The sequence below is a fragment of the Vulpes lagopus genome, chromosome 2 (assembly GCF_018345385.1).
Source record: "Vulpes lagopus strain Blue_001 chromosome 2, ASM1834538v1, whole genome shotgun sequence".
Lineage (NCBI taxonomy): Eukaryota > Metazoa > Chordata > Mammalia > Carnivora > Canidae > Vulpes > Vulpes lagopus.
In genome coordinates, this window is record NC_054825.1 from 148,180,555 (window position 1) to 148,204,866 (window position 24,312).

At 41.5% G+C, this 24,312-nt stretch overlaps 1 long non-coding RNA gene across 3 annotated transcripts in view; it reads right to left on the reverse strand.

Moving 5' to 3' along the window:
* Window positions 1–24,312, reverse strand: part of LOC121484525 — a 63,574-nt gene that overhangs the window by 20,125 nt on the left and 19,137 nt on the right. For all 3 annotated transcript variants that reach the window (XR_005986060.1, XR_005986059.1, XR_005986058.1), the window contains exons 4-5: window positions 12,237–12,337; window positions 1,326–1,553 (exon numbers count right to left, since the gene is read on the reverse strand). This is a non-coding gene — a long non-coding RNA (uncharacterized LOC121484525). The remainder of the gene's footprint in view (window positions 1–1,325; window positions 1,554–12,236; window positions 12,338–24,312) is intronic.

Consider the following 24,312-nt stretch of genomic DNA (forward strand, 5'->3'; position numbering starts at 1 on the left):
ATAAAAGTTCTAAGTGAAACACCAAGCTGACTGTCTGAGCTGGGAATATCAGAAAGTGTTGCTTACAACTACACATCAAGGAACAGAAATATTTGGATACACAATATTTGGACTCCATTGAAGCAGGGACAATACTGGCAGTTCACTCATTCTGCTCTTTTGGCATATGGCAATGGGAGAAAAAAGACTGCTAAAAATTTCAACAAATTTCTGAAAAGCAAAATATTGTCTTAAAACAAATGTCTTGGGGCAGTCCGGGTGGCTCAGCGATTTAGCGCTGCCTTCAGCCTAGGGCGTGATCCTGGAGACCTGGGATCAAGTCGCCTGTCAGGCTCCCTGCATGGAGCCTGCTTTTCCCTCTGCCTGTGTCTCTGCTTCTCTCTCTCTCTCTCTCTCTCTCTCTCTCTCTCTCTCTCTCTGCGTGTCTCATAAATAAATAAATAAAATCTTTAAAACAAAACAAAACAAAACAAATGTCTCGTGGTTGTCTTCAACCTGAACAGGAGAATATTTGGGGAACACACTTTGTTAAAATTCTATTTGATTTATCTAACAACGAAGAATCACTTTGTTTGTCTTCCATGTCAATTGCCAAAAGGGCTTGGTTTTTAAGACCTCTGTTACACAATGACCTCATCTTCCTAAATGAGGGAAGAACTTGGATATATTCAAAGAAATATAAATTTACAGTCATAGTGTCTTTAAAAATTAGAATCCTTGCATGTCTAATTTACAGCTGGCTTAGGGCTAACCATAAAGTGAGATTCCAATCTAGTAGACTGCATTAATTGGATATTTTCTGACAATTCTCTAGGTGCTACTCTATGGGTAATCCATACATATCTGGTGATTAGTCACCTGTTAATGTTCTATTTATGCATGCCCCAGTGGGAACCAATTGGATGTTGTGGATACAAGTGAATGAACTGAATCAAACTCTAATAAGTAAATAATAGGAGGAATGCATTGGACTCTCAAGCACCACATTAAGTTCCACATAGCCTTGTATGTCATGTGGCTGGCAGGTAATGAGAAGGACACCTATATGCATTAAGAGGAATATATGAAATTCCTTTGAATTCATGCATCTCCTTTCTGTGCCCTATCTTTGCATTTGAGAAGTAAGCTTAGAGACCAGAATACAAACTCAGAGTCCAACCAAGCAAAGGTAGACTTCCACCATCCCTGTAATCAGTCAATTTGCTATGAAGTTAAGATATATTTGACAGTTCACATGGAAATTAATTTAAAAAAGCATGGCTGTGCTCTAACATTTGTTGGGTTTCCCACATAAGTATTATTTTGACGTGAAGTTGCATACTTACATTCAACTGGGCAACTGAGACAATCTGGCTAATTTTCCATGTTTTATCTGCAGATATGTAGTGCAGGTAACATCCAAAAGGACAGAATTTCTTGGAAGAGATTGTCTTTTCCAAAAATGGCCACATTAATATTCCAGTCCTATACATTCTTGCAGAACTTGCTCACCAAGAGAGGTAGACTCTAAGTTTCTCTCCCCTTCTTGGTCCTGGTGATGTTTTGTGACCACCCTAAGAGAACATGGAGAAAAGATATTGTGTGACTTCAAAGGTTAGGGTGTAAGAGGTGCTATAGCTTGAACCTTGCCCTTTTTTGGGACCTTCACTTTTGGGAGACAAGCAGCCACATGGAGGTGCCTCATGTTGGTACTGTAGCCACAGCCAGAATCTACTGCCAACCCAGGAGTGCCCCTTCAGATAATTCTATTCTACAGGCTTCTAATTCTACTTCTTCACTGTGCTTGATGCCAAATACAAGGGATATAATGTCCCCACCAAGTTCCACCAAAATTGCAAACCTATAAGCGAAATAAACACAGTCATCATCTTAAGCTACTGTTTTGGAGTCGTTTGTTCTACACCAGCTGGAATACTTCTGTCACTAGTTAAAGTCACTTTTCACCAGGAAAACAATTTAACAATCAATTAGTAATGATTCATATATTGTGATATAGGATTCTCTCATAACAACTGCCTTGTATCCTCTATGCATTTGGTCACTATTTGGCCAACATAATGTGAAAGCTATGCTTTATTCACTTGGGCATTGTAAATTCTCTCTTAAAAAGTTATAAAATACATATTCATAAAAATTCACATTTTACAGATTTTTAGTAAAAAAGAAACAGAATGTCCTACATCTTTCTGAGGTACTCATACAAAATCCAAATCCTTCTCCACCCAAACATCTTAGACTTTTCCCCTCTAGGTCATTAGTTTCTTTTTATCATGTTAAAGTAAGCCTAATGATGATAATTATGATCAAGCTATGAATATGATGGTTGTTACCATTTTCTATGTGTCAGGCAATGAGGAATATGGGTAGCTGGAAATGATATGATGGGAGTATTTATACCACAGACATTGGCAAATACAAAGAATCAGAGCTTTTGTTTTGGGAAAACCAGTTGTTAAATTTACCATCAGAGACCCTATTTCTCTTTGCTTATTAATACCTCTCCAGCATCTAGGACAGTGTGCAGAAAATGTAAGCTTCTCAAGTGGTTGTTGAACAAATGAGTGTCACAGGCTCAGAGAAAATTCCAGCTGTTGCACTTCTGAAATGAATGTGACCTACCAGTTTTATGAACGAGCATGCTTCTAAAATGCAGCTTCTAATTATTCTTTGTTTTCAGGCATTTCATTTGGATAACTACTCTCTCTGTAGGTCACCGGAGCCAGTGACACAGTTGAAGTATTCAATTCACAGAGAGACACAGTTGGCCAGCAGTCAACTTATCATGGTGAAAATGAATTCAAACCTCATAACCAAAAAGTATCATCCTTCTCATCTCTCTTACCAGCTTTTGTAATACTCAAATGTTTTTTCAGGAGTGACCTAGTCAAGAAAAAAATTAAAAGGAACATATACAGAAGTCCACATGTACTATGGGTATATATGCGCATGCACGCACATGTGGCATATGTAGACCTTTTTGGATAAATCTACATACATAATAAATACCTTCTTTAAATAAAAATGGTAGGAGGGTTGGTGGGAGATGGAGAAGAAAGTGTGAATAATGAAATATAAAAAGGAGAGCAACCCAGACCTTGTCAGAGGAAGGAAATCATATCTGCAGAATGGTTGCCTCCAAAATTAACTACTCAGATAAATATACGCAACATATGCACTTCAGGCCTAAAACACCCAAGGCAATGTGGTAACGATCAGGTAGGGGACAAGAGCTTTCCTAAAGAGCCAAACTACGGACATTATTTAACCATCATAACCTGCTCCAGGTTTCAGGTCATTGACAATAATTATGATTTGTAGAATGATAAATGTCTATATGGAACTTCCCCAAATTCCATCTCTGTTTAAAATGCAAATGCTTTCCAAAGCAGATTTATCTTTTCAATTAACCTTCTCATGGGTTCCAAGAAAATCTTTGGGGGCAGGCTGGATATGAGGAGATGAAGGATAGTGGTATCAGTATTGATTATCCTTTAAGGCTGATCCCTTCCAATGTTGGCCTAACACACAGGCATCTAGTTGAATTCTTTCTTCTTTCCTTTATTTTCTTGCAATTCCAGAAAATGTTAGAAATCTTTTGTTTCTATGAAAAAAATACTCATTAGGGTACTATAAATAATGGTGTAGCTTTGGTAAAATTCATACATCACCACTGGAAAGCAGATATTCTCTGATTCCTTGCTTTTGGGATTTATCAATAATTTCCACCACTGAATACACAACCATCATTCTGGTAGCATTTCCAAAAGCAAAGGCTCTGGAGAAATCCATGCAAGTCAGGAGAAAGCTTTGTATTCCCCCTGTAGAATTCAAAGAGGATGAATTAAAGGGAGTGTCTAAGAAAATTTCTAGCCTTTTTACAAAGGCCTTTTCAGATCAGCAAAATAAATTAACTTACCAAGAAATCTTAAATGGAAGAGTAGAAAAATCAAATCAAAGCAGGGCACAATGTGAAAATCCAAGGATGAATCAAAATTAGAAAACCTGTTCATATAATTCACTAAATTAGAAGTCAAAAGAGAGAACCAACTTTCTCCTCCTTCGCTTTCTATCCCCCTTCTCATCCTTTTGCAAATAGTTTATTCCAAAAGCTATTAGCTAGGTCCCAAAAGAAGTGAGCATATGGTGTGAACATAGCATGCATGGGGAGAGGGCAGAGGTGGTGAACCAAAGATTGATTTTACTCAAGGGTTTGATCACACAGGTAACTATATTAAAGATAATAGAAGGCAGATTTTTTTACTCCTAGAGAAGGGAGTTATAAACATGGAAAGGGAGAAAACTAGAATAAACCTATGCTGAACCTATGTTGAACTGGAGTAAAAGTATATAAACTCAGGGTTTCAATAGATGGATGGATGGATGGATGGACAAATCAGAAGATCAGACATAAATGTACACATAAGCATACATACATTTCTCTAGCTCAGTCCACTAAGAGGGACTTAGAAGCAGTGACCCCCAAAGAGTAGTCAACATGCCAAGATGACTGAGGACCCTGGAAGTAGAGAATCAACAGCCAAATAAGAAATAGGCTCATTTTACTCTCTGATATTCAGACAAAGCTTGGAATGTTGTGCTCAATCAGAAGTACACTTAAAGAACAGATTCCTGGGACAATCCAGAAGGTCCTATGATTAACAGCTAAAGGAGATGAGATTTAATCTATTGAAGAATTAAGGGAAATATAAAAATGCTCTTCAAATTTCCAATGGCTGTCACAAGACAGAGAGATCAGGTTCATTATCTCAGGGGTTCCAAAAATAGAACAAGGACCAATGCACAGAAATTTCCCAGATAGCATCTAGGCACTAGAAAAACTATTCCAACAATTAGACTTGCTCCACAAAGAAGGAGGAGGTGAAGCACGCTTATAGGTCTTCCCTCGGAGGCTTCTAATGACTCATCAGGACTGTTGCAGTGTAGATTCCAGCCATGATAAAGAACTGTACTAAAGGGACTCTGAAGACCTTGTAACTCAAAGTGAGACCCATGGACCAGCAGCACTGATATCACCTGGAAGCTTAATAAAAGTACAGATTGTTGCTCCCACCCCTAGATGTAATGAATTAGAACATGTACACTAAAGAGTGAGAAGCAGACCTTTAAGATATCTTCTCACTCTCAAGTTTCTCCACTTAGCTTTTCACAATCTCCTTTTGCTACTCCTCTTTACCTTGCATGACCTCCTAAATATCCATTTAATAATTAGTTACTAAAGGCAGGAGGCCTGAGGATGATTTAGGATAGAATGGATATAATGAGCTTCCAAATTATTACCATCTGATAAATGATTATACAGTTGGCCACTGAACAATGCAGAGGTCAAGGGCACTAACTCTCCACAGTTGAAAATCCATGTGCAACTTCTGACTCCCTCAAAACTCCATGGATAGTCTGTTGACTGGAAGCCTTACTGATAAACAGCAAATGCGTATTTTGTATGTTATCTGTATTATATACTGTATTCTTAAAGTGAGCTAGAGAAAATGTTAAGAAAATCTTAAAAGCAAATACATTTATAGTACTATAAAAAAAACATCTGCATATAAGTGGACTGGTGAAGTTCAAACCTGGGTTGTTCAGAGGTCAACTATTTTCCTTATTGGTGGGAATTCGGGGGTAAGAAGTAGTCCCATTGAAGGTCAGTGGTAGATAAATGGGTGTCATGTCTACTCTCTGTTGGCCCAGTGAATGAGAATGTATGAAAACTCTCACTTTCCTCTAGATTCTCATTCATTAGGCCCATACTCTGGAGAGCAATTTTAGGATGCTGTCAATTCTGTAGGACTATGTGTAGAAGGGAAAACAGCATTCTCCCATCCAAGCAGCACATGTGCCTGCATTAGTCCTATCTTCCAGGATAGTCCTACTCTTGTAGAGACATAAACTTCCAACTTTCAACAGCTGATAGTCTAAAACTTCAAACAAAGAGTGGAAACATAATCAGACCTTATGTATAAGACAAGAACCAGGGAATTTAATTACTACTGGTTGTTAAATGGTGGCATACCAAGCCTCACCTCTTGGTCAGCTTCATCATCTTCCAGTCCAACTCATAATAAGTTAGGCTGGAGAACAACCAACTGTTTCCAGGGCTCCTCCTCAACACCACACTTTCTCTGGCTTTCCTTGTTACCTCCACCTAGAATATATTTCAAGATGTGTCCTTACCTGCACTATCTCTGCTCAACCTTTAAGACTCAGCTCAGGATGCATCTGCTCCTCCAGAGAGCACTCCTTCCCTCCAGGTTGCATCACATGCGGCCCGTTTGGGTTCTCACAGCACCCTGTATCACCCGAGACCAGTGCTGTCCAATAGAAATACAACAGGAGCCACACTAATTTAAATTTTCTGGTAGTACAGTTTTTAAAAATGAAAACAGATGAAATTAATTTTAATTATTTTTTTGGTAAGGAAGAAGTTAAACAGTCACCATTTGTAAATGACATGACATTATACATAGAAAAGCCTAAAGATGCTACTAAAAACTATTCAAAGAATTCTATAAGGTTGCAGGATACAAACACCTAGATATCAGTTGCATTTCTGTACACTAACAAGGAAGTAGCACAGAATGAATATAGGTAAACAACTCCATTTACAATTGCAACACAAAGATAAAATATGTAAGAATAAGGAGGTGAAAGATCTATGCTCTGAAAATTATAAAACATTAATGAAAAAAAACTGAAGGTGACACAAACAAGTGGAAAGATATTCCATGCTCATAGTTTGGAAGAACGAATCTTGTTAAAATGTCCATATGACCCAAAGCAATACACAAATTCAGAAAAGGCCCTATCAAAATACCAACAGCATTTTTCACAGAACCAGAACAAATAATACTGAGATTTGTATGGAACCACAAAAGATACCAAATAGCCAAAGCAGTCTTGAGAAAGAACAAACCTAGAGGTGCCACACTGCCAGATTTAAAGATATACTAGACCTCTAGTATCAAAACAGTATGGAACTAGCACAAAAACAGACATGTCGATCAATGGAATAGAATAAAGAGCCCAGAAATAAACCCACAATTATAGGGTCAATTAATATATAATAATGGAGGCAAGAATATACAACAAGGAAAACACCGTCTCTTCAATAAATGGTGCTGGGAAAACTGGACCATTTTCTTATGACATACAAAACAGTAACAAAACACAAACCTCAAAATCAATTAAAGACCTAAATGTGAGACTTGAGACCATGAAAGTCCTAGAAGAAAACATAGGCAGTCATCTTTTTGACATTGGTCTTAGGAGACATACTAGAAAGATGTGCTAAGGCAAGGGAAACAAAAACAAAAATAAACTACTGGGACTATACCAAAATAAAATTATTGTGCACAGCAAAGGAAACCAACAAAACAGAAATTTTTGCAGTGGTATTCGCAAATGATATACCTGATAAGGGTTAATATCCAAAATATAAAGAGAACTTATATACTTGGCACTAAAAATAATCTGATTGAAAATGGAGAATATGAAGAAGCATGTCTCCATAGAAGACATACAGATGGCAACAGACGCATGAAATGATGCTCAACATCACTCATCATCAGGGAAGTGTAAATCAAAACCACAATGGAGTATCACCTTATACCTGTCATAATGGCTAGAATCAAAAAGGCAAGAAAGAGCAACTGTTGGTGAGAATAGGTAGAAAAGGAGCCCTCGTGCACTGCTGGTGGGAATCTATACTGGTGCAGCCACTGTGGAAAAACAGTATAGAGGTTCCTCAAAAAATTGAAAATAAAAACACCATAGGATCCATTAATTCCACTGTTAGGTATTTACCCAGAGAAAAAGAAAAGACTAATTTGAAAAGATATAGGTGCCTCTATGTTTGTTGCAGCATTATTTACAATAGCCACGATAGGGAAGCAACCCAAGTGTCCATGGATAGATTAATGGCTAAAGAAAATGTAGTGTGTGTATATAGCAACAATACGGATGGTCCTCGAGGGTATTAAGTGAAATAAGTCAGAGAAAGACAAATACCATATGATTGCAGTTAAATATGGTGCCTACAAAAAAGGAACAAACAAACAGTAGAAATAGACCTATAAATAGAACTAACTGGTTGCCAGAGGGGATGGGCAAAATGGGTGCAGGGGAGTGGGAGGTTCAGGCTTCCAGTTATGGAATGAATATGTCACAAGGGTATAAGCTACAGCATAGGGAATATGGTCATAGTATTGTGATAGCATCCTGTGGTGACGGAGGGAAGTTGTACTTGTGGTGAGCACAGCGTAACACAGACTTATTGAATCATTGTGTTGCTCACCTGAAACCAATGCAACATCGTGTGTCAACTATACTTCAATTTAAAAAAAAAATGTATTATGTATTTTATTTAACCCAGCATACCCAGAGTGTTATGGTTTCAATAGGTAATCAAGACTACCCTGGTCATTATTAGAGATTTTGTGTTCTCTTATCAAACCAAGTCTTAAAAATCCAATGTGTATTTTATAGAGAGAGAATATCTCAATTTAGTCTCAGCAGCTACATGTGGCTAATAGGGACTAATCAGACTGCTCAGTCCAAACTGAAAGAATCTGGGGTGCCTGGGTGGCTCAGGCGGTTTGAACGTCTAACTCCTGATTTTGGCGCAGCTCATCTCAGGGTTGTGAGATGGAGCCCAGCAGTGGGGTTCAGTGCTGGGTGTAGAGACTGCTTAAGATTTTAAGATACTCTCCCTCTGCCCCTCCCACGCACCCATGCATGCTCTAGCTCTAAAAATAAAAATAAAAACCTGAAATAATCTACTTACAGGTTTGCCTTCCCTACTAGAAGGTAAACTACCCAACGGCAAGGTCCACATTTGTCCTGTCAGTGCTCAGCAGGCCCTGAGCCCTCAGTAAACGTTTGCTCAACTGAAGTGACCTGATGGTATTCTGAGAGAAGGTGGAATTTCAGCAGCTGCTCAAATTAAGAGCAGCTTTACAGGTACTTATAATAATTACGATGAGAGGAATAATAGCTAATATCTTTGTCTTGGGCCATGTTCTGTGTTCTTTAGACGCATTAGCTCATTCATCCTCACAACAACCCCATATACTATGTACCATTATTACGTCTACTTTATGGATAAAGAAACTTACCCCCAATCATCTAGCTGCTAAGTGGAAGAATGAGGACTTAAAGAAATCATTCTAGAAAAACAAAGGACATGGCCACTAAACACATACACACACACACACAATAAATAAAAAGTTGGAAAGAAACTATATTTGCAGATGTGATAACCCCGCCCCAATAGGTAAGCTTCTCTGGAGTCTCCTTTACCAGCCCCCACAGCATCTTTTCCAGGGCTCAGTGACCTGCTGAGTTTTGCCTTATACAGGGGGGACCTATCTCCAAGGGTTTGAACCAGCCCTTCCTGTCTTGAAGTTTAGTATCTCTCATATTTGTCTCCTAAGTTGTGCGCATTCTCCCTCTTGTGTCAAACCGGCAGAGCTTTTCACCAACAACTTTAGTGAGTCAAATAACCTTTCTCTACCTCATCTTCTTGTAGGATATGAAGGGACAGAGGGAGATAAATTGTTCCCCTGCACCTGCTGTCCCCAGAGGGCCTGGCGACCCCTCTGCCGTGGCCACTGGGCGAGGGAAGCAACCCTTACTGATATGTGTACTTTTCTTTAAGGCAATGAGGTTAAACTGTACTTAAGAAAAATGATGCAGATTTCAAATTTGGCAAGGGCGGCGGTGGGTGGGAATGGGTGGTGATGTGTGTCCAACGATTCCATTATCTCTAAGCCACAGAAACCAGAACCACATCTGGCAAGGGAAACACAGGCGGAGAGGTAAGAACAGATTAGGGGAAGCCTCGAAAACAGGCAGCCACGATTGGACTTCACGTGGTGGGGAAATGAAGATCCCTGGAGGGTTTCTGAGCCTGGGAGTGATGTGATGAAAACAGTGATTAACGAAGACGAAATGCAAGCATGACCAATTGAAGGGAAGGGCTGCAATCCAAGAGGAGGCAGACATCCAGGCCCTGGGAGGTGTGGAGAGCCAGACAGAAAACAAGCCTAGTAAGGAAGGAATCCATGGTTCTACATCAATTAACATCTGCCCACCCTGAAGTCACTTTACTACCAACTCACTACTAGTCTTTTTTTTTTTCCTTCTTCTTCTTCTTTGTATGACCTTACTATATTTGGAAAGACAAAAATAAACCTGCGGGCTGAATAGTGTCTTGAAACTGGTAATAAAATTTCATCTCTGTGACTATAATGGTTTAACTGGATGTGTGCCCCACGGGACAAATGAGCTTCATTGTGAGCATGTGGGACAGTCTGAGGGGCAGAAATGGGGCTTGGAAAAATGTATAGTAGGCCCTTATTCACAGAATGAACAAACAGGATGAAGAGAGAATAATTTCAAAGAGCAGCCTCAGGTAGATGAAGGCCAGATGACAGAAGAGAAATGACTGGCCCCAAGGTGGCACCTGCAGCTGCAGAGTGCCCTGGGCTCACTGCCCTTCAGGCCTGAGACCATCGTGTCCACATCAGCACCCATGGTGGCAGGAGGGCCAGGCTGCCCGTTAAGTGGGCCCACACGGCTTACCAGAGCCCTACACCCTAAACTGCCTCGTTCTTTAGTTCTGGCTGCTAGTTTAAATGGTCCAGAGACTCCAAAGTTATTTTAATTCAAGTTTAGATATGGAAAGAGCCTTGGAGAGCATCTAAAGCCATAGTTTAAGGATATTTTCAAGCTGTGTACCTTCCCCCCCCCACCCCCAATTAAATCTAATGGAAATACAATGGAGAAATACCAACATGGAATCCTTTGGAAGGAACTATGGGGAAAGGCCCAGGAGTCCATCTACTCATTTTGTCCCCTTCCCTGCTCTAACCTCTGTTCCCAACTGACACACATTGTGGCAGATCCTGAAGTCCTCCCCAGGCCCTGGGGGCTGAAGAGAAAGCAGTCTGCAAAATACTGAAGAGTCTAGTATTTTTATTTTGTTTTGGCACGTAGTGACAGATGAAAAATTAAAAGCCCAGAAAGTTAAAACAGAACTTCCATTTTCCAGCCATAGGACACATGAAATGATCTGAAAAGCCTCCTTCTAGAATCTAGAAAGCCTCCTTCTTTAGCTAGAATGCTTGCTAAATGCAAATATCCATTTCACTGCATAAAAGTAACCCGCAAAGACTTAATAAACTCAACTTGAAACTGGGTATAACCTACAACTCAACAATTCCACATGTCTCAGGACAGTATTTATCCAATTCTTAGTGGATATGGGTCAGAGGATCATTTCAGTAAATTGTAACCAGCACATTTTTTAAAGACCAGGCTAAACTGGATTGTAATTGAATAGAAAATAAGGGTATTGGGGCCCCTGGGTAGCTCATGTCTGCCTTTGGCTCAGGTCGTGATCCCAGGGTCCTGGGATCAAGTCCTGCATCGGGCTCTGAGCAGGAAGTCTGCTTCTCCCTTTGCTATGTCTCTGCCTCTCTCTGTGTCTCTCATGAATAAATAAGTAAAATCATTTAAAAAATAAGGAAATAGGGTATTATTTCCTAGGGTATTATTTTGAGAAACTTTAATTCTACATATATGTGTACACACACACAAATGTAACACGTGTTCAGGGTCTGCGTAAAGTGTATCTTTGTGTGTGTAGACAAAACATCTTGAAAAAAAGGCTATCTTAGAGAAACTTTTGTACATTAGTATAGGACTATATAACATACTCACCGGAACATTATTTATAATACTGAAAAATTATAAGTAATCTCATTGTGCATCAACAGGAGGATAGATAAACATAATGGTGGTCTGTCCACGAAACATTATACCACAGAGCAGTTAAAACGAATGGACCAGAGCTATGTTGCTGAAATCTAATGTCAAATTTGGGGGGAGAGGGGGGAAGCAAGTTGCAGAACATAAAGTATGCTTCCATTTATTTAAAGTTTTAAAACATGCAGAATGCCAGTACCTAGTGTTGCGAGATGCTGGTGTCTACAGAAGTATGCAGATTCAGGACACTGTTCATATCTGGGGTGGGGAAAAGGAAATGGGATCAAGGAGGAACCTACCAAATACTCAACTAGGTCTGAAATGAGCTGGTTAAAATGTTAGGATTGTTGCCTGGAACTCAGTAGTGGCACTCAGTTTTGTTAAAGCATTATCCCTACTTCTTGTTGTTGATTTAAAAAAAAAAAAAAGTACTGTAAGTCACATGTACTCACCGAGACCAGATGGCTGATTGGTAGGGTAATCTGGAGGAAACCCAGGGCAGGACCCTGATTCCCAATCCAGTTGTCTTTCCACATAGCTCCCAGTTCATGATCTGTTTGTGAATGAAGGATTTGCATCATTTTGGTCCTAATCTTAATAATTTATTTTTACCTGAGAGAGATTACTCCCCATAGCCCACCCCGGCCACATCTGCTCTGGCTAGAAATAGCACAAAGCTCTCTCACTCTGTGAGGCTGAGCTGTTGTTTCACAGTTTGTATCTTGGCTCTGTTTTCCAGCCCTGCTCATGCACTGAAAAAAAAAAAATGCTGAGCCACTGAAAGGTCAGTAGAGAGATGATCTAAACAAAAAAAAAGGATAAGCAAAAAAAGAGACAGGGGAGACGGAGAATCAGCTTTGCATGAGGGAATACACAAAATCACAGGAAGTGATCAAATTCAAGTCAGAATATCTCTGAGAAACCATAAAACAAACATGGGGCGTATTTTAGATGACAGGAGTAAGTTGAAATAGTAGCCTTTTTATAGCCGTTAAGCACAAATACACAACCTAATGGGAGTGGGTTCATTAACTTTTTTCCTAGTCTACAAAAACCAGACAAAGGATGCCTTGCCAAGGACCGGAGAATCGTAAGCAGGGATTTATTGCTCCTTGGAAAAATTCAGGGCAGTGGTTTTTATCATTGGATCTTTCGTGCTCTGCAAGTTACATAAGAGGCTCTTGTCTTTTTTCTGTAAACATAACTTCCAGATGAGCTTTAGCTTCTCAGGTGGGCCAGCTAAGGCCTTCTGCTGGTGGAGGAGAGACAGTCACAGAGAAGATACCCTTGTAGTAGAGGGTCTGCAACACATCACTCTCCAGAGTCAAGCTGTGAACTGTACGTGAGTGTATCTTTATATATTGCTCACCCTGGGATGCCTACCAGTTGTCAGGAACTGTGAACCAACTCTTTTCAAGCTGCCAGAGAAAACTCAGATCTGTGAAAGAATTCCTTCCGTGGTGTGCAGAGCAAACAGAGCAGCCACTGACATTTATTGAGCACTTCCTCTTCTAAATGCGTTACCTCATCTAGTCTTCAACCACCTTCCCAGGAAGGTACTACTGGGAGCCCCATTTTACAAGTAAGAACATTAAGACAGCGCAAGGTGAAGAGATAGAGGTCTCAGGTCACCTGGAGTAAGTGCTAAAGCCAGGATTATGGACAGAGCCAGCGGGTTCTTATGGCCTGGGCTTTTATGTGCCACACTGTGTCTGGAAAGTGGCATTTAAAGTAAGTAGATGACAGCACTAAGTTACGTTAGGATCCATGGGGCCCCTGCCTCAGATACAGGGGCTCTAATAGGGAAGTATTCACCTGCCAAGGTGAGGGTGGTTCACTAAATTTAGAATCCTCTCCTTAGAGCTTTAAGCACTTGAGAACACCTGCTTCTAGCACCTGAGGACACATGCTGTGTATCCCACCTTGCCTAAGTTATGGCTAATTTCTGCTTTGTCTCTAGACCCCCAGAGGACAAAAGCAGAGATGGATTTGGAAATGCTATAAAAACAAAACAAAACAAAACAAGAAAAAAAGAATGCCTAAGCTTGAGTTCACTTCTGCTACTTACTAAATGGATTCATTTCCTTCACTTTCCTTGTCTGTAAAATGGGAAAAAATGAATGCCCATTACATAGAATGGTCAAACCAGACAGAGGAGCAAAGAGCTTTATACACATCAGTGACATGTGGGTTTTTTTTTTTTCTTTTTGGATGTCAAGGCAGCACATTACAACAAAATGCTGTGAACATCTGAGAAAGATCTATGTGGATCTCAAAGAGCTTTTGTCCTTCTTTTTTTTTTTTTTTAGGATTTTATTTATTTGAGAGGGAGAGGGAAAAAGAGTGAGAATATGTGGGCAGGAGGAGAGAGAAGCAGACTCCCCATGAGCAGGGAGCCTGATGCGGGACTCATTCCCAGGACCTCAGGATCATGACCTGAGCTGAAGGCAGACGCTTCACCAACTGAGTCATCCAGGTGCCCCTCAAAGAGCCTTTCTCTGTAGTGTGAATATTAGCCTTGGTCAGGTCATCTCCCCCCCCCTTTTCCCAATCTTAAGAGGAGGGGTATTAGTCCCCAGAGTCTCTTCTACATTTTGATATTTTGTGATTGAACCAGGGTTTCTAAATGGTAGTTTGGGCCAGCTTGCCTTCCTAGGGTGAACACTCATTACATTTCTGGGGGCCTATTAATGACATAGGACCCCAGAGGATATCTAACAGCTTTGTCTCTAGACCCCCAAGGATCTAATTACCACGGTTCTAACTGCCCCCGAGTTCAAGTATTAGAGAAAAGAGAATTGGAATCTCTCCTGGAACTAGATGAATATCTGGTTCAGCTGGCAACCTGCTAGAAGTTGGGGAGGAGGCATCTCATACTTTTGTTCTGGGCAATGCCGATACATAAGGGAATGCAGGGCAGGAGGACTCTGAGGGAGCTTCTAGCCTCATGACTTCATGTGACTGCCTCACTGATAAGTATCACTTGAAAATGATGTCAGCTATGACCAGTCATGACAGGCTGGAGTCACAGTGGGGGGGCCCTGCCAGGCTTCCTGCCTCACTGCATTGGCCTTTCCACAGGGAAAAAGGTCAAGTGTGGTGACTGTAACTCCAGCTGGTGACTGGGGCGTGGTGCTGAAACAGCTGTGTGCCTGCTCAACTCTCTGCCAGTCCTTCCAGAATGTGCTTGATGCCATTTCCCAAGGAGGCCAGGCCCCTGGGGAGCCTCAGTGTGGTAGCTGAGCATGACGGGTCCATTCTCGTTAGGAAAGGGGGTCAGTCACCCTGACCCCGGTCTATTATGCAGACCCTCCCCAGCCGCCCCATTCCCTGGGCTCTCAGAGCCTGCAGCAGAGGATAGGAAAGCCACCTGTGACAGGAAGCCCCGTCAGCAGCCTGGAGATGCCTCACAAGCCATGGGCCGAGTGGCCGGAACAGTTATGATGCGATGAGCATGGGCGGCCTCCTGCATCCCCTCACCGTGGACACCTGGTAATGATTCACTGTCTCTAGCAGGTCACGCTCATTCCCACCCAGGGGCCTGTTCCTCTTCCTCAAGAAGCCTGGGTCTCGTCTACACAGCTGGCTCCCTTCCACAACTCAACTCTCACATCAAATATCACAGTCTCAGGCCACACACACCCCTCCCACAACTCCCCCCACTGCAATACTCCTTTCCTGTTTCATACAGAACTTCTCATTATCTCAAATGATTCACTTCATTTATTTTTGTTTATTGCCTTTTCTCCCTGTAGGGAAACGAGAGCCAGCATCTTCCCCACCCTCTCTAGTCAGTCCACAGCACTGGGGAAAATATCTGACAGGTAACATGGGATTAATAAAATTAGTACAATTAGTTAACACGACTTGATTAACTCTATCTAGGACAGGTGTGTACTGGCACAAAGAGGATTTCCCTCTCTGTGCTCTGCAGCCGTGGTGAGGTCTCAAGGCTCCAGGGTGGCTTTCCCAGACACTTTTGAATATCTTCCTGTTAAAGAGCTGAGACTCCTACTCTGATCATTGGGGCTGGCTCCTGACATCTGTATTTATACTATGTAACTTTTCACTTAGAGATTTTGGTTGTAAGTAAATTTATACGTAGTGCACTGTGATTTCAAGTACCAGCGTATCATTTTTCTCAAGTACAAGAGGTGTTTGGTCTAGGGTTGGTATGAAAGCTCAAACACAGAAGGACCTTGCTCTTTCTCCTTTGCACCCTCTGTTCCTAGCACACAAATTTCTTCTGGTGTTTGTCACGTTATGGTCACAACATGGCTGCTGCATCACCAGCCATCATGTCGGAATGCCAGAGAAGGGCAAAGCAAAGGAAGAAAGAGTTATGCCACATGATTCTGGCATTCCTTTTTTACTGAGAAGACAAAAGCTTTTCCAGCATCCATATCCAGCCTCTTCCTACTCACATCTCCGACATTAATCCTGAGTCACATGGCCACCTCTAGACCAGCTACTGACAAAGGACAATTAGATAACTGTGACTGATTTAGACTATCAACGATTCAGCCCCTGGGGCTGGAGAGAGGACCAACTTTCCTTGAGATCAAGGTATTACCACTCTCTCCTGAACAACCAGATGTGTCCTATCTGATGGACTGGCATAGACATTTATCCCAAATGAGAGCTGAAACTCACAGGACCTGAGAGTTAGAGGCAGATACCTGAAGCTGTCCATGCTTCTGAAGTTTATTAAGATTGGGCTGTTCAATTTGTTTAAATGCCATCATGTGCTCAAATATCTACCCCAAGTATCTTTTTTTCTTAAGGTAGTTCAAGAGAGTTTCTGTTATCAAACCAAAGGGTCTTTGTTACAGGAAAAATCTCACCACCAGCATCCTGCACGGCCTATCAGCATGCTGTAGGCTGTATACCAGTCATTCACAGTCATTCACAACTCCCTCAGCAGTGACATGGCTCTTTGTACCCAACACTCTGCTCCTCCTGAGGTGACCCAAACACTTAGACATTATGTCATCAGCCTGACAACCTCTTCCTCCCCCCTCTTCACCTTCAGATAGCATTTGTTGAGGTCCCAAGTGTCCAGGGAGGACTGCTGGGTCCTTCAGGCCTATGTGACAATAGACGGATGCAGGGCTACATAGTGACACCCACCCTGACCAGTGGAGGAACAGAGCAGAGATGTCACATCACAAATCCATGATAAAGGCCAAAAATACTTCCTGCCTTCTGACTGTTAGCCCAATACTTTTTCCTTTTTTAAGCCATCTGATTGTCTTCCAGGCCACACACATACACACACACTCATCTATACTCTCACAATTAAGAAAGAACCTAATGAGTGAAAAGCCTGGCCAGCCCGGCATACTATTCCATCCCTGCCAATAGCCACAAAGAATCTTTTGTGGGCGATTATAAGGACTGTCACACAAGTGTCTATAGGGATATCTCTGCAGAGCTCTTGCTCAACAATCTATGAACTTGATTGAAATTCTTTTTCAGCATATATATTGTTCTTCTCTATCCCTCAACTAATGCAAGTTTTATATAGCATTTCTCAAAATGTGTTTCATTCAACTTACAGGTTTTACATCAACAAATGGTTCCATGATCAGATGACTTTGCAAGCACCCGATGAAAGAAAGTTAAATGGCTTCTTCAATGCAGGACAAGGCACAGGCTTCAATAATTCCAATATGCATGATGAGTAGCTAAGGAGGGATGGAATATGTGGCATCTTCCGAATTTGTTTCACCACCGAAAGCTTTTTCCTTCGCCTATATTGAATAGCTGATGAGGCTTTGGGAGACACTGAGAAACAGAGGCATCCAAGGGGCAGATGCTAGAAATTACCTACCTCTATGTATGTATGTATGTATGTATGTATGTATGTATTTATTTATTTATTTTACAATAGTCAGAGAGAGAGAGAGAGAGGCAGAGACATAGGCAGAGGGAGAAGCAGGCACCATGCACCGGGAGCCTGATGTGGGATTCGATCCCGGGTCTCCAGGATCGCTCCCTGAGCCAAAGGCAGGAGCTAAACCGCTGCGCCACCCAGGAATCCCCTACCTACCTCTTTTAACTGCCAAGAGGCATATTCTGTGACCTGGTTAGGTAGGGGTTCTCCAGACCTAAGAGTACCCCCAGTGAATATACTAGATACTTAGGATGGCCCCTTCATCCACTGTGTGTAGAGTTCCACATCCCAGTTGCTGCCCTGGGTGAGAGGCACCTTGGTCTAGGAAGGGGTGCACTTGAGCTGATGATGTTTTGATGTTTTTCTCTGATCCCCAGGTTTCCCTCCTTCAAAATGAGCATGGTGCACCACATTAAAACAGGGAGAATGTGGTCATTACCAAAGAGTTCAACACCCTGTTATTTTTCTTGTGTTCCACCCTTTAATGAAAGCAATTTTCATTCATGCAAGGGTGAGCAAGCCACCCTGACCTTGGTGACATGGTACATAAAATAAAAACTTTTAAGGCTTTTTTTTTTTATTGTCTTGCTTACATCCATCTTCTCTAAAAAAACCACTTGGCACAACATAACAAAAATATCTTTCTACAAATGTGCAAACATTTCCCTTAGCTATCTGGCACCAATGTGGCTGCCCCATAACCTTTAGATGCCTTAAGCATCTCTATGCTGATGAAATGATTTTAGGAGAATTAAATGCACAATTGGCAATGGTTCTGCCAAAGCCTCATCGCAGGACATCTAGAAGGAAGGTGTGCTTCCCTGGAAGCCTTTGCTCCAGGGACAGAGAGATCCACATCAAAGAGGAAAATAACTAGACAAACACATTTATCATCACAGTGTGATGATATCAGCTGCAGTTTATGGGACAAGTCTAGGAGAACTTCATCTCTTGCTCCCAGGGTTCAGCATTAGCAGCCACAAAATGATAAAAAATTCATTACTAACCTCCAAGATGATTATTTTCAGGTTATGTTAATAAGCATCCTTACTCCTCTGAACTTACTTTGACCTGATATTCTCCTAAATTGAATCATTTAAAATGTCTGAGAAAATTGGAGATTCTGACCATACCTCTATATCCCACATCCATGAAAGAAGAACACGTCTTCTCTGCAGCAAGGAGAATACAATTATTAAAAGGCACATGGTGCAAGGGAAAAAATAAACAAGGGCATCTCAAGACTGAGGTTCTAGTCAGTGTTTGGGTAGCTCTATTTATGGGCTGAATTTTATTCCCCCTAAATTCACATGTTGAAGTCCTAGGAACTGGTACCTTAGAATGTGATTTCATGTGGTGCCTGGGCAGCTCAGTGTGTTAAGCACCTGCCTTAGGCTCAGGTCACGATCCCAGGGTCCTAGGATGGAGCCCCACATTGGGCTCCCTGCTCAGCGGGGAGCCTGCTTCTCCTCTCCTCCCTGGCTTGTGCTCTGTTGCTATCTCTGTCTCTCAAATAAATAAAATCTTAAAAAAAAAATGACTTTATTTTGGAAATAGGGTCTTTATGGAGGTAATCAAGTTAAAATGAGGTCATTAGGGTGGCCCTTATCCAATATGACTGGTGTACTTGGAAAAAGGGAAAATTTGGACAGACATACCTAGTGGGAAGATGATGTGAATAAACATGGGGAGAAGACAGCCACTGACAAGCCAAGGAGAGACACTAGGAGCAGATTTGTCCCTCCCAGCTCTCCAAAGGAACCAATCCTGCCAATACCTTGATTTTAGACTTCAAGTTTCCAGAACTTGGAGACAACAAATTTCTGTTGTTTATGCCACTCAGCTTGTGGTCCTCTGTTATGGTGGCTCCAAAACACTAATACAATGCATTCTCAGGTAACTCTCCTATATAATATCTCTGGGTCTCAGTTTCCTCATCTAGAGCAGTAGGGGGCAAATGGCCTTTGAAATTGCTTTTATCTCTAAAGGTTAATGATCAAGGATGAAGGTACTGCTCACCAATTCTCCTGAGATGTAATCATATACCATCTTGGGAGAAAAGCTTTCCTTCTTATCTATACATCAATGGATTATTATATACAGGCTGAAAGCATCTCTGATAATCTGGTCTGGCCATCCCAATTTACATTTCCCTAATGGCTTTGGAAAGCAAAATAAGGAAGAAAGGAGGCTTGAAGTAATTCCTATGAAAGGCAAACTTATAAATATGTATCTTTTTGAAGACATTCATCATTTGGAAAAACTGGCTTGTGAGACAGTCTAGGGGAGGTGCTGGGGTGGGCTCACATGAAAAGATCAGTAGCAAACATAATGCTTGTCATGGAAGGGAACGTGTTCTCGGCACCATTATGGAGCTTCTGAGTGCTACTATCCTGTTTTACTTTACCAATAAAACAGTTAATAACAATGCTTCTCTGCAACATTTATCAGCCTCTCATCAGAATGTATCATGTTGGTATAAATCATGGGCTATTACTGTATCTTCAAAGCCTGGAATTTAGTTTTCATGCCAGAACCATAATGGGTAAGAAGAGCATTTTGGCAACAGAAATCACAATTCCAAATACTATTAAATAGAACTGATGTCCTAATTCCCTTTCTCTTTCCCTTACTGAATATCTACTCTCCTGCCAAGGGCTATACCAAGATGAGCCTTCTATGAAGTGATTTTATCATTTTTAACCGAGGTGACCTTCTTAAGCGGCAGCTAAATGGCTGCTGTAGCATCCAGTGTATTAACACAAAATTCAACAAACCTGACAAACAAATCTGGTGCTTATGTTAGTTAAGGTCGCAATGAGATGGCTCACCCAAATCACAATCATTCAAATAAGGTTTATTTACTATGGAATTTTTTTATAAAGGGGTACCCAAGGTATAAAAACAAACACCAGGAATTGTGGGGGCAATAGGCCAGGATCAAGAGCTGATGCACTGTACCCACCCCCTAGGCACAAGGAGACAAGGGGAAACAGTGCTTAACAGAATCTTGAAGGAGGGAAAGCCATGTAGAGAAGATGGTCTTGAGAGGAGCAGTGATATTTGGTGGTCTAGGGACACAGCCCAAGGCATCTTCCCAAGGACAAAGTGAGGAAAGGAAGTACCCTGACTGACCTCACTCACTCTCCCTCCCTCCAGTTTCCCACCAGGGCTCCCCATTAGTCAGATCCAACCTGAGACAAAGGGCATGGGACCCAGGGATGTGATCTGTAAGGGTCAGTCTCCAAAGACCAGAATGAGTGGACCTGGAGGTGGATGATGTGTGGCCCTGTGCAATATGACCCCACAGACACATTAAAGTATTCATAAATTTTCTAAGAGCAGAAAAATATTTGCTCTTGTTCACCATTTTATCCCCCAGCTACATCATTCCAATACCAATCAATTTCCCAGTGCTCTAACCAGGTATCCAATACTTCAATCCAGTGCTGATGCTACTCAAAGTCAGCAAAGACCCCACAAAGTAAAGGCTGGGTCCCACAAGATGCTCTCACTTTAGATAGTAGCCACAAATTGGGTCCCTAGGAAACCTGCACATTTGCCCAACTGATTACAGATTTGCAGGTTCCCATGACTCCCACTCAGGTTGAATAATTTGCTAGAACAGCTCAGGAAAGCACTCAACTTTCTATTACAGCTTTTCTCCAAAGAATGTAACTCAGCAACAGCCAAATGAAAGAAAAAGGTTCATAAGGTGACGTATGGGGCGCGGAGTGGGGGGGTGGGGTGGGGGGGAGGGAGTATCCAGAACTTCTGTGCCCTCTGAATGTCATCCACTCAGCAAATCAACATCTTAACCAACCTGAAAGCTCCGTGAGCCCCACTGCTTCAGAGATTTTATGGAAGCTTCATTACTAAATCATTTAGTAAATCACTGGCCATTGGTGATTGAATTAAATCTCCAGCCTTTCTTCTCCCTAGCGGTTGGAAGCTGATATTCATAGCCCTCTCACATGGTGGGTTTCTGAAGCTATCTAAGGACCTGTATTCAGGCACCTCATTAGTATACAAAAGATACTCCTAACACTGAAAGTTCCAAGGATTTTAGGAGCTCTGTGCCAGGAATGGGGACAAAGACCAAATATATTTTTTTTTATCATGCCATATAGCCACGTCCTATCATACTGTCTGGTGCATAACAGACAGTTATATTGGCTATTAATGATGCAGTCTCCTCAAGCCACTCTAGAGTCCATCCATCTTTCCTTTCTTCTTTCCTTTCCTTCCTTCCTTGGGATTACCGAAATTTTTTAGCCAAAATTATACATGGTTTTAAGATTCTCCTCCCCCTTTTAGTTGGGTATTCTAGAAAAAACAAACCATGACAAGACAGGTCTCCAGAATCTTAGGGCATTTCACACTCTTGACATTCCAAGCCCTGGGAGACCCAATGGAGAAACATTCAAAAAGACTTTTCAAAGATGGAACCAAACCTACTGATTTACAGTCTCCTTGGTTTCATACCTTATTTTTTACCTTTGCAATCAACAGATTCTGCTGTCCCAAAGAGACGTAGGAAGCTAGGGTTGGACATTTGCTGGGAATGCTAGAATATTTTTGCTTATGTCATATGTTGTGCAACATGCCACTGAAAGGACTTTATATTCTGGATAGTTTCCCAATGATATGAGTCCCACCTTATGCTTTTAAAATCCCAAGTGATCAGCATTTTACATAACGTAGGGAAAACTGGGTTTCTGCCAAAGGAAACTCTGAAACCAAGGATAAAGAAAATGTGGAATGGAGTAGAGGTATTTTAAATGCATTAACAGAGAAAACAAAAGTGAAAAACACACATAGGTCCATTTGGATTGAATATATCTTGAAAACATGGTGTGAAATTCCAGTTTAAATAAGGGTTGGGATAAGGGTGTTTAAGTTTTCTATCAGCAGAGCTAGCCCTCAATCTGATGGACTGTTAGGCTTCTCTCTAGTTAGTAACAGCCTTCTACTCTTAACAAAAATGAGCCAAACTCTAGGACCAAACTCTGAACTCTCAACCTAAACAGGTGTGCAAGGGCTTGATGAGGTCCTTTTAGAGAATATTTTCAGCCCTGCTCACACACCCATGGCCCACCTTCCTATGGAAGTATATACCCTTCAACCTGAGCAAAAGTTACTCCTCAATTTCTTAAACCCAGTGTCCTCTCTGGCCACCCCCCCTCCCCTGGGGCATATGACACCTCTTTGATGAGCAGCACACAATATCAACACTTCAGGCAATGATAAGAAAATGCACCCAAGCAGAGATGGTGATATACAGCTTGCACAAGTTTACTGGAAACAGATACTGATACTGGAAAGAATGGCCTACGGCAGCTGTTCTAAACCCAGTTGATAATTCTAAATGACCTTGGGGAGGGGTAGCCGGGAACAACCAGTGAGTCTTTTGAAAGAGGTGATGGTGAGACAGAATTGGGCCCACCAAAGAATAATAGATAAAGGTGGATCCCAGGTGTCTTTTTAAAGCTACTTCTGCCCATCATACAACAGAAAAGAGGCACATTGATTATTTTCCTTTAATGTCTCTAAACAGTACTCACCTGGATTGGGTACAGTGGCATGACAAGGGAAACACTTTCAAAATATACATGTGCAAGATCTTCCCTACCCAGCCAGCCACCCACCCACCCCACCATCCTGACAAACCCTACGTGGGGGGAAACCTATGTATTTTGTAGGAGCTCCCAGGGCTTTCTGATCCTCCCTCCTCCCTTCATCCCGACTTCTTCCTGGTTAAGATTCACTGAGTGCTAGTTCTCTATTACACTAAATTACTAGAAAGAAATATATTTGGGTCACATATCTTAATTCCCTGCTGATACACCTTAATGGAATTAATATTTAACAATACACACTTGACTTAGATCAGAAATGCCTTATAGAGGTTATCTACTTAAATTTTACATTGTTACACCTTCTGGAAAATAAGTTTCAATGATTGGATACATTACCCAACATCCATCACATAAACCCTTCACAAAATTGCAGGTCTGACAAAAGGTGGTCCCCTCCACCACCACCCCAGCAAAACACATCTGTCTTTCTAACAGATGATGATGAAGAAATAATGTAAAGCATTTGCCCTGGTGCCTCAGCTGCTAGAACACAAGCCTGTTTTACCAAGAACTGTGCTGGCTGGCAAGGATCCCTAGAAATGGCTTGTAAGGCAGTGTGGTCCAATAGAACTTTCTGTGATGATAGCAATGTTCTTTGTCCATATTGTCCAGTCCAGTAGCCAGGAGACACAGGTGGCTGGTGAGCATTTTCAAGGTGACTGGTGTGGTGGAGGAATGAATTTTAAATCGTATCTAATCTCAAGCAATTTAAGTTTAAACAGCCACATGTGGCTCGTGGTTATATTGAGCAGCATGGTTGCAAGGCCACTTGTAAAATTTAAACTGGTGGTTAATACTTACACACAATAAGGCAAGACAAAAGTTTTATGGTAGTTTCAACTGATGAGCAAATGCTACGTTTAAGTTTTAAGAGTGTCACAAGACTTTTAGTAGTATCACAGTTGGCCCTTGACAACTCAGAAGTTGGGAGCATGGACCCTCCACGCAGTCAAAAATCCTTAAACAACTTTTGACTTTCCTAAAACTTTACTA